The sequence below is a fragment of the Miniopterus natalensis genome, chromosome 2 (assembly GCF_054644295.1).
Source record: "Miniopterus natalensis isolate mMinNat1 chromosome 2, mMinNat1.hap1, whole genome shotgun sequence".
Lineage (NCBI taxonomy): Eukaryota > Metazoa > Chordata > Mammalia > Chiroptera > Miniopteridae > Miniopterus > Miniopterus natalensis.
The window spans coordinates 113,785,514-113,796,988 of record NC_142082.1 but is presented as its reverse complement, the minus strand read 5'-3'; the positions used below and the strand labels follow the sequence as shown (position 1 = coordinate 113,796,988).

The window sequence follows — 11,475 nt, the reverse complement described above, 5'->3', positions numbered from 1 at the left end:
AGCCAACACAACAATGGTGTAAATGAATCAAAATTATACCTATGTTTTGGTCAGATCAGCAAAATAAAATTCTGTGTCGCAGAATCGTAGTAATTAGTTTATGTGTGCCATGAGATGAAAAAAGTTGAAAATCACTGCCTTAAAGCATAGCTGGAATGGTGAGACGTAGGAACGTAGTACGAGTTTCCGTGCAGAAGCAAGTGGGAAAGGCCCAGGAAGTCCCTACTTGTGCCTTTAAGTAGAAAAAGGCAAAGAAGCCCTTGAGACTCACACATAGCTTAGGGCAGGAGAAGTCCTTAAAACCTTAAAGTACCCAAACACAGTTTGATGTTAGATTTTTTTTTTTTTTTATAGTTAGTCGTCATTACTCCTGGCTAGTGTGGATTGAATCAAGAATGAACAGGAGCCGGACATAACTTTAAAATGACTCAGCAAGAGGGATGCAGGCACCTTTGTGGTGGTTTGAAAAGTTTACCAAAGTAAATGTTTGGTGAAAATAGAGCAGTTGAGTCAATCAAGGCACTGTTATTGAACAGAGGGACTCTAAGTCACTTATCTATAAAGTGTATTACTTTTTTAAGTCTCAGAAAATCTGGAACATGGGATGAAGGTGCTGCTGCTAATGTTAAGAACTGTGCCACCAGTATTTCCTTGTGTTTTTGTACACCACAGTCAGTACTGAAGGTACATTAGTGTTGGTGCATGTGAACATGTGTGAGGCCCTAAATAGCCTGAGTAGTACTAGTAGTACTGAAAAATCTATTTAGTAATAAACAATTTTTTTTTAATGGAACGCTTCACAAATTTGCGTGTCATCCTTGCGCAAGAGCCATGCTAATCTTCTCTGTATCATTCCAATTTTAGTACATGTGTTGCCAAAGTGAGCGCAGTAATAAACAATTATACTTCAGAAACCTAGTTGATCAGATGGAGTTTAAATAATCCTGTTTTTTAAGCTATAATATTCATACTTAATATTCAGAAAGTTGTTTGCTAAATATCTTTAAATTAAGAAAATATTTAGGTAATGAGAGTCATCATTTATTGACATACACTATACTAGGACTCCAAGTACATTTTCTCATTTGATCCTCACACCTAAAGGAATCGAATTATAATTTACTTTTTAAAAATGATAAAATTATGCTTTAGAGGGGTTAGTAAAATATGCAAAGAAATAGCTAATGGAAAATTCAGGATTTGAACTCAAATGTACCTGACTATGAAATTTGTTTATTCGATTAGACTGTTCTCCCTCATTAAATGTTGCCAGTTTATTGGTGAACACTCATTTATTAAAACAAATATTTATTTGCATCATAATAATAGCGGTCATATATTGAGCACTGCCATTAGCTTGTCAGATTTACTTCGTACTATAAAGGCAACATAGAGGCAGAAAACCTGCCCTGTGAGGTCTCCTTGCCCCCACGGGCCTTGGTACCAAGGAGGGCTCACAAAGTCAGCCCCACACAGCTCACCTGCACAGCTCATCTCAGTAAAGCTGGGGCAGCTCCTCGTGCCCTATCCCAGTTCCCCACAGAGCCGGCCAGAAAACCCTGCAGTGCTGGCAGCTAGAGGCCCAGTCGGCCCTTCTGGCAGCTCTGGGCCCTCTCTGGCAGCAGGGGGTTCTCGTTCCCTTCCCCATGTCTCACGGATCAAAAACTTTCTGGGGTTATACACAATGCCTTACAGGAAGGCAGAGGGTCTCTGTAGGTGATTGCTCAGTGCAACCCACCAGCCCTTTCCATTCGGGAGCCACACACTGTGGGACAGCCTTTCCCACAGTCAGTCAGCAACTTGGGTGAAATACCTGTGCCATCTGCCACCATTAGGCACATTGTTTCACTGGAAAGGCGCAGTCCCCTCCTTGCAGGCGCACTGTTCCCTGGGGTCCCTCTGCCTTCCACGCACGGGCTTTCCTTCCCTACTCCTCCACTCTGGGTTTGGGTGGGAGCTTTGAAGCCTTCAACCCTCGGGGCTTGGAGCCCAGCTCAGACTTCAGGGGGGACTCCCCCTTTTCATGCCCCCCCTTACCAGACTCTATGATGTTTCTTCAGTGCTCTCTACTTGAAATATTTCTACTCAGGTATATTTCTCTGGTTTTTCCAAGCTGGTTATGCAGTATTTTAGCCGTAAATCAAGTTCATGGCTGGGAGTAAGGGCACTCTGCTTCTTGTCACAGTGATGCCATCTTCCCGGCTCCCAGCATATATTTATTATTTACATTGGTTTCTTTTTATCTCCTGAAGTGTTACTGGAAGGGAGAGGTCCGTGTCCCTACCTGTTGTTCATAAGAGTGGGCTTCATGTGATAGCCTGAGAAAAGAAATTTTCAGATACTCGCATGAGAAGATGAGGTATTGTAGAAAGTTTTATACCTGTGGAGTTAAACCCCTGAGATTCCAAGGTCCCATTTCCTTTTGCCCCATCATAAAAGAAGTGTAGCTGTGGCTTCAACAGAGAGAGAATCAGAACCAGTGTCCAGAATTTCCATTCCATGTTGAGACAGTCCGATTCCGCATTAGGCTAGCTTAGTTTGTGCTCCCAGCTGCAGCCCATTAGCCCATTGCATGCGGAGTCCATATGGCCCTGGGCCATGAGGGCAGATGCAAGAGAGCCAAGAGCTGCAAGAGCATCAAAAGCTGAAGGAGAGCAAACTCCTTTGTTTAGGGCATTATGTTTTCCCAAACTTTTGTGGGCTTGCAGTGGCCCCACCCATTCTGGCCAATCCATGGTTCACCTGGCTAGCCTGACAGACAGGAACCTTTCCTATGTCACCCAACTACACTGCCCATGAGTCTATATCCCCTTTGTTGGGCTCCTTCCCCTAGTGATCTGCAGGGAATGGGCCGGTGGTTCCGTGCTTATAATCACATGCTTATAATGTCTGGCCTCCCCTTTGCTCCTTTCCTATTATGTGTAACCAGCTAATTAGAACATTGTCAGAAGCATGCAATTTAATTCATGTGACTAGAATGGAATTCTTGTGTACTGCAAACATGCGAGGAAGTGTTGAACGTATCCCTTTTGCACTGAACAGTCATTTTTTAGCAGTGTCCAATGTTTGTATGAGGAATAAGAACTGCTCTTTATACATGATGTCATTTACTTCTCAGGTTATGTAAATAGGCATTAGATCAATTTTATAGGTGAACTATTTTTATAAAAGTGGCAGGTTATATATATGAGTAAATAAGTCTATGAATCAGCTGAGTGTCTTCTCCAGGTAGTTATGAGTTCCTAGTATAGTGACTGTGGTAGGCTGAGTAAAGGCCCCAAACGATACCCATGTCCTAATCCCTGGAATCTGTAAATATGTTACCTTCTCTGGCAAAAGGACTTTTATAGATATAATTAATTTAAGCATCTGTAGATGGGAGATTATCCTAGGTTATCTTGGTAGATCCAATGTGATCACAAGGGTTCTTATAAGAGGGAGATGAGAGAGTCAGAAGCAAAACAGAGATTAACAATGAAAGCAGAGGAAACAGACTGGATGGTGTCTGAGAGGAGGGGAGGGGGTGACTAGATAAAGAAGGTGAAGGAATTAGCTAAAGAACATATATACATACCTAGTGGATATGGACAATAGTTTGGTGAAGACCAAGGGAGGGGGAGGGGAGAGAGGGGGGAGGGAGGCAAAGCAGGGGGTGGGGTGGGTGAGGGGGGAGACACCTGCAATAATGTCAACATTAAAAAATTTTAATAAAAAAAAAGCACACAATGGAAGTAGAGGTTACTGTGGTGTGTTTTTGAATGGAGGAAGGGATCAGGAGTTGAGAAACCGGGCAGCCTCTAAAGGCTGGAAAAAGCTAAGATTCTTCCAAGGAGACTCCAGAAGGAATACAGTTTTAGAAACATCTTGATTTTAGACTTTTGACCTTTAGTACTGTAAGAGAATAATTTGTTTTAAAGCTCTAAACTTATGGTAATTTGTTATAGCAGCAATAGAAAACTTATAGTGATTGCATCATATACACCTTGAGAATGGAATTCAAAATTCAGATCTGTTTGTTTCTAAGAGTCCATCATGTTTTTTCAAACATGATGGTTTTTCCCTGCTTATATTATCTATTGCTCTTGGGCAGTGCTGTGTAAATATTCACAAATCCAAATATTCAATCCATTTTTTTAAAAGCCTATCAGCAGGGGGTCAGGGACTGGGTGGAGGTGGGCAAAGGCTGAGCAAAGGGGAACATCTGTAATAGTGTCAACAATAAAAATAAAGTTTTTAAAACATCAGCAAACATATTTATGTTTTATGGCAAGTTAATATAATATAATTCAGATAGATATACATTTCCAACTTGATTTAGCCAAAAGGAGAACAGGATTCCAATCTTTTAAGATATGCTCAGGCCCTAGCTGTTTTGCTCAGTGGTTAGAGCATCGGCTGCAGACTGAAGGGTCCCAGCTTCGATTCCAGCCAAGGGCATGTACCTAGGTTGCAGGCTCAATCCCCAGCCCTAGTCAGGGCACATAAGAGAAGCAACCAATCAATGTGCCTCTCTCATATCAATGTTTCTCTCTCTCCCCCCCCCCCCCCCCCCACTCTCTTTGAAAAGCAATGGGAATATATATCCTTAGGTGAGGATTAAAATTAAAAAAATTAAAAAGATATGCTCAGGAGTATTTTCATAAGAATATGAAATCTTTTGAGACTTTATCTTTTGAGACTGAAATTGATAAAGCCAACATTAAAGCGGATGAAATTAGTCATCAGTAGATATAAAATAGATTTAATATGTTTCTAAAAGTATGTTGCTATTGGACAAAGGTGTCTTCAGAATCAAATGAAAAGTAAAGATTATTTTTAAAACTTTGATCTTGATAAACTGGCCAAATCCTCAGAAAGATGTAAATGTCAGCTTAATTAATCAGAACCTGTGCTGATTTTATCAGGCTTATAGCTTCAGATCCTAGCTGTTTGAGGCCCATAGAAGGCACTCAACAAATAGTTTTGAGTGATTAAATAACATTTCTCTATTAGATGTTTAAAAGTTCTTAAAATTACAAAATATTCAATACTATGTATGACATTGGTGTAAAAATTGATACACTAATTAATGAAGAAAATAAAAGTCAAGGACCATATTCTAACATAACAATATTATCATCTACTGATGCTTATTGTATGCCAAGTACTGTGTTAAATGTTTCAAATGCATTATTTTATTGAATACAATATCTATTACTATTTTTATCTTTCACATTTTTTAACACTCACCCAAGGAAATTTTCATTGAGTTTTAGAGAGAAGAGGAGAGAAGAGGGGGAGAGGGAAAGAGAGAGGTGGGAGAAATGTCGATGATTGCAAGGGCCCTCACTGGGGATCAAACCTGCAACCTAGGTATGTGCCCTTACTGGGAATCGAACTCGAGACCTTTTGGTATACAGGGCGATGCTCCTACCAACTGAGCTACACCAGCCAGGGATTCATTCTTCGCTTTTAAGGTAGCAAAGACTTGAAGATGTCAAAACAGATCTTCTGTGATGCCAAATCCTACATGTTTATCTGCTCTGTGATACTAACTTTAATCATTTAAAATGTAACATTTAGTTTCATAAAGAAAAATTAATTTTAAATATATGATATTGGGATGACTGTTTAATGCCTTTGTCTCATCACTTATCAAAATTAAATTAAGACATAATAGAATCACTAAGTTGAAAAATTTGATGCATTTTATTATCAAAATGTTAAAATTTTATACTTTAAGGACATCATAAATAAAAATCAAAACTGGGAGAATATTGAAATATGTAATATACAATATCCTTACATATTATATGTTATATATTGTATAAAGTTGAAGTTTAGTCTCCTAATATTTAAAATGCTCTTGCAAATAAAAAGAAAATAATTTCTCCAGTAGAAAATGAAGTAATAGATAAACAAAGTCCCCCAGAGATGCAAATAAATGGTCAACAAATATATAAAGAATATTTAGCCTCAGGAGTATTCAACAGGTACAAAAAAATTGCAATAAGGTCTTCTTCCTAATTGAAAAGGCAAGGATTTAAGAAACTAATACTTCCCAACCGGACGTGGCTCAGCGGTTGAGCATTGACCTAGGATCCAGGTGATCAGGGTTCGATTCCCTGTCAGGGCACATGTCTGGGTTTCGGGCTCCATTCCCAGTCGGGGGCCTGTGTGAGGCAGCCAATCAGACTTTCATCATTGATGTTTCTATCTCTCCCTCTCCTCCCTTCCTCTCTCTGAAATCAATAAAGTTATATGAGAAAGAAAGAGAAAGAAAGAAAGAAAGAAAGAAAGAAAGAAAGAAAGAAAGAAAGAAAGAAAGAAAGAAAGAAAGAAAGAAAGAAAGAAAGAAAGAAAGAAAGAAAGAAAGAAAGAAAGAAAGAAAGGAAGGAAGGAAGGAAGGAAGGAAGGAAGGAAGGAAGGAAGGAAGGAAGGAAGGAAGGAAGGAAGGAAGGAAGGAAGGAAGGAAGAAAGAGGGAGGGAGGGAGGGGAGGGAGGGAGGGAGGGAGGGAAGGAAGGAAGGAAGGAAGGAGGGAAGGGAAGAAAGAAAGGAAATAGCTTAATAAAGAAAAAAAAAAACAAAGAAAAGAAACGGTAATACCAATATTGCACACATGGAGGGAACATGCACTTCCATGAACACTAACAAGAAGGTAAATGTTATAGCCTTTTAGAGGAAAATAATTAGAAAATGGGGTTGTAATGTTTAAGATATGCATGCTATTTGGTCCACCAACTCCATTTCTGTGTATTTGCCCTAGAAAAATAATTAAATAGATATGTAAAAATAAAATACGAAGAACATTATCTTAGCATTGTTTACAATATTAAAAGTGATGTGAATTTACTGAAAAGATGTTTACAGTATAGTATTAGGTGAAAAAAGCAAATTACAAGAAGCTATGTGTAGTAAGATTCATTAAAAAGTATAATTACTTGTAAAGAAATACTCTCCATATCACGTATATATTTTCATTTATCCCAATTCATGGGGAAAAGTATTTTATATTAGCTGCCAAAGCGTTAACAGTGATGTATTTCTGAGTGAATGAGATTATAAGCGATTTTTATTTTTCATGATTTTACTAATCTATATTTTATCATTTCAAACATAGATATTTTTCTGATAAAAGTAAAATAAGAAAAGCAAGAAAAACTAAAATTTATAAAAGAATGAGGTTACAATTACCTCTCACTTAAAATCTGATTATATATTGCTACCCAGCTTTAAAAACCTCTACTGACTCATTTACTGCATAAAAATTCAAATACTTCACCTTGGCATCTGAAGTCATTTCACATCTGGTCTTATTTACAATCTTGACTTCATTATCCATCTCTGTATCTCTTGGGTCCTCTGAATACTTTTAGAAAATGCCCTTTTTGTCTTCTCCTGAAGAACTTCTAACCTTGTGTCCCTGAAAAACATCACCTCCTCTGCGAAGGCTTTCCCATTTCCCTAAGATTTAGAACTTTCTCAGCTAGCTATCATAGTAAATGTTTAAATGATTTTCCCATTGTCTTCCTAGCTCATGCCACTGCAAATCACACGCTTGCAACACTCCAGGTAAATACAAGTAATGTGCACGCAGCTACGCTATTCCTATCCCTTAGCAGTGGGAAGAATTGGTAATAGATGTTGCTGCAGATTAGATGGAATAAAGCAGGGCTTGTGAAAAAACACAATAAGCCAATATAAGATCATCACACGTGTAAAATTCTTCACATGGAGTTAGAGTTCATACACTATAATTAATAATTGGAGTGAAATTCAAAACGACAGTTTTAAGTTCTTCTAAAGCAATAGCTCACAGGAGCCTGTGCTAAGGGGAAATTTAACAAACATAAAAAAGTAGATGGACGGATGGACTGATGGGACAGACAGACAGAATGAGTAGGTAATAGCGTGCTATTCTTCTTGATTATGCATTAACAGAACTATGGTCATATAATTCTCTGAAAGGAGATTTGAGTAATGTCTTTCAAATTCTTGTCCTGGGTAACTTTTGAATGCTTTGGGGGTGGCAATTTGGCTTCAAATAGCATGCAGGCTCTGATCAGTTGGTAGTGGCCGCCTACTGTCCTATGCTGGCTCAGCCGATTCGGCAGGAAGGAGGAGTGTGACAGTGGCAATGGCCACGGGATAAGGGAGTGAGTGGCAGCTATGCCATCCCTGGGCACGTCAGCCTGCACAGCACTGATGATGGGATTGAAGAGCCCTGGGATTGTATGAACTTTCTTCTTTTGCTTTCTCATTCCTTGGTTCCCATCTCTTCTTGCAGGTCTATATTCTTGAATAATATCCCAAAATGATGTTTTTCTTCATAGTCAAGTTCTATATAAACTCATGTTGATAAATTAAAATACCTTTAGTCTTTAGAACCTTCAAATAAATAAAAAGATAGGATTAACATGTTACATTTTAATGAGTCAGTAGGTAAAACCACTTAAAGCAACTTAGTTTGTGCTAGTGGCTGAATAAGTGATGTTTCTTGATAGTTTGGCTACCAGCTTATACTAATGAGCTATTTTAAGAATAAGAAATTTGAGGAGTTATTAGGTTGGGGTATGCAAACACAAGATGTCATGCTAGGGTTTGTTAAAAGTTCCTCTGTAACAAACTCAAAGATATACAATATTATTAACTGTGTCTCGGCAGCTCATTTTCTTCTTTTATAAACAGTCAAAAAAAAACCAAAAAACAGCTCTGGTTTATTTAATTCCCAGAAAAGAAGAATTGTAACCATTTAGCCTGCTTAATATCAAAAGCTACCTAACCCAAAGGAGAATCAGGAGGAATTTCACAGAACACTTTATTTTAGTTACATTATTCCATACACAAACTCGGTGGCTGCACATAAAACAGAATTTTTAAAAAAGTCCTAATGCAAATTTTATAACATTCATTTATTCTATTGTTTCTTTGTGTATTTTTAAATTTTATTTTTCAATTACAGTTTACATTCAATATTATTTGTATGAGTTTCAGGTGTACAGCATAGTGATTAGACAATTATGCTTTTTTACAAAGTCCATCCCCCTGATATTTCAAGTACCCCCTGGCGTCACACACAGATACTACAATGTTATTGACTATATTCCCTATGCTTTACTTTACACCCCCATGACTATTTTGTAACTGCCAATTTGAAATTCTTAATCCCTTCACCTTTTCCACCCAGCCTCCCAAGCACCCTCCCCTCTGGCACCCTTTAATGCTCTTTCTCTAATTTTTTCTTTCTACCACTCTTTAGCAACTTCCAGAAATTAATCCCTTGTTCTTTGCTCCTCTCCCTTAATATTTATTTTTCAGAAACTCCTCCATCCTCATGGTATGATTTACAAACTTTGTATGATTGATTGCCAAATGTTTACCTTAAGTTTCAAACTTTAGGTAATTATAGATCAATCATGCTCATAACAAATACTAAACTCTTATCTTTCTTTCCAGAAAATGATACCTTTTAAAAATATACCCATCCACTCATTCTCCATTGTATCGTTCGTTACCTATTATCTCCCATCTGGGTCTTTTACCAGGACCTATAGAAATTATACAAGTGGTCAAGCTCTAGTCATTTCCTGAATTCCTCCCTTCTCTGCCTAAACTTTTCTTAGTTTGACTTCAGCTGTTCTTTTCAGGACCTAAAGAATTAGGCCACTGCACAGGTAAATTTTGATTGGTGAATAGTAAATATGAAAACGTGATGAGAATTATGACTTTAAAAATTGCTCTGGTGGACAAATGTAGACAATGGATAGTTAGAACATACCTAAAAGGCCAATTTTAATTTTTCAGTGAACTTAGGAATGGGAGAGGAAAGGAAGGTGTGGGTAATAATTACATGTTAACATCTGATATGACTTTCTGTGTTATCTCTTCCAGAGAACAATCATATTTAAAATGGCCCAAAACTGAAGGAAAGGGGGAAGAAAGCATAACACTTATACTGGTATCCATGCAACTTGGTGTGTGGTACTCAGAAAATATATGCTGGTTAAACTAATAGTTAATGGGTTGGATTCATGGTGAAAATCGAAATCATCATGGAGGGCTGTTAGGGGACATATTTTTCTCTAAAAATGGCCTTCTCAGAACATCTTTATTTGCATCATACGTCTGGCAACCCTTATTTAGTTCTGGGTATGGCTGCCCATCTTTTGTCTTCCCTGACTAACCACATTTTACTCCCAGCAGTCTCCTACATCATTTTAATATTGTGCACTTTTTAAAAGTATGTTTTTATTGATTTTTAGAGAGAAAGGGAGAGAGAGAGAAACATCAACGAGAAATATCATTTGGCTGCCTCCTGAACACCTGCTCCTGGGGATTGAGCCAGAAACTCCAGCTTGTGCCTTGCCTGAGAATTGGACCTCGATCTCCTGGGCTGATGCTCAGCCACTGAGCCAGGCCGCAGCAGCCTGGCTGTGCACTTCTTGATAAATGTCACGTGGTAATTCAGCGTCATTTCACTTGTGCTTATCTTGACTCCCCAGAGAATAAACTTCTTGATGTCAGACACTAGATTTTCTGAATCATCTCACAATCCCTAAAACACAGTGGAGATCTAAAAATGCCTAGTGCTTTATTCTGAAGTTGGAATCAAATGTGTTAACAATGATCATATTATAAAAATTATCCAATTTATTCTGTTATAAGGGCTCCATTTTGAGTATGTTGGGTTGTTTGTTTTTTCCTACCCTGGGCAGGTATTTTATCCACATTTGTCACTTTAAGAAAGTTGCCTTTAGTTTCCAGGAAGCAAACATTCCCAGAAGGTTAATATTTTATTTCTTTGTTTCTACTGTGCTGCCTCTTCCCATGATGTAAATTTCCAGATGTTGATGTGTTTTCTTCAACATCTATTTGTGAATCTTGATATTTTGTTTTCTTCGTATGCAAAAGTCCTAGAATTGAAATATGTTTAGTACATGTTGCAAAAAGCTTTCATTAAATCACTTCTTAAAGCCTTGATAAGAATATTTCATCACTTGGGACATAGCTATGACTAGTATAGACATTGAGGCATACAAGAAGAAATTGATTTGGCGGTCTGTGACACGAGAAGTTGAGTATCACTTTTAAAATTATATAAGTTTAACTCTTTAGTAGTATGAAAGCACTTCATTTCGAAATTTTTATTTTTTTTTCAGTTTTTTTGAGGTATATTTGACATGTTACATTGTATCAGTTTAAAGTATACAGCATAATGATTTGATTTATGTATATATTGCAAAATAATTGCCACAATAAGTTGAGTTAACATCCATCACTTCACATAGTTGCAAGTTTTTTTCTTGTTATAAGAACTTTTAAAATCTACTCTTTTAGCAACTTTTAAATATACAGTACAGTATTAACTATAGTCCCATGCTGTATGTTATATCCCCAGAACTTATTGTATAACTAGAAGTTTCTTTTGAATTTTAGAACTTAATTTTTATGAAGATAGCTGTTTGCCTTCTTGTGAGTAAAGACTTTATATACAA

At 37.5% G+C, this 11,475-nt stretch overlaps 1 non-coding gene across 1 annotated transcript; it reads right to left on the bottom strand.

Moving 5' to 3' along the window:
• Window positions 1-781: 781 nt before the first annotated feature.
• LOC148093781 (U6 spliceosomal RNA) lies at window positions 782-888 on the bottom strand. The gene has a single exon (XR_015714195.1). It is a non-coding gene; the product is annotated as a U6 spliceosomal RNA (small nuclear RNA).
• Window positions 889-11,475: the final 10,587 nt, after the last annotated feature.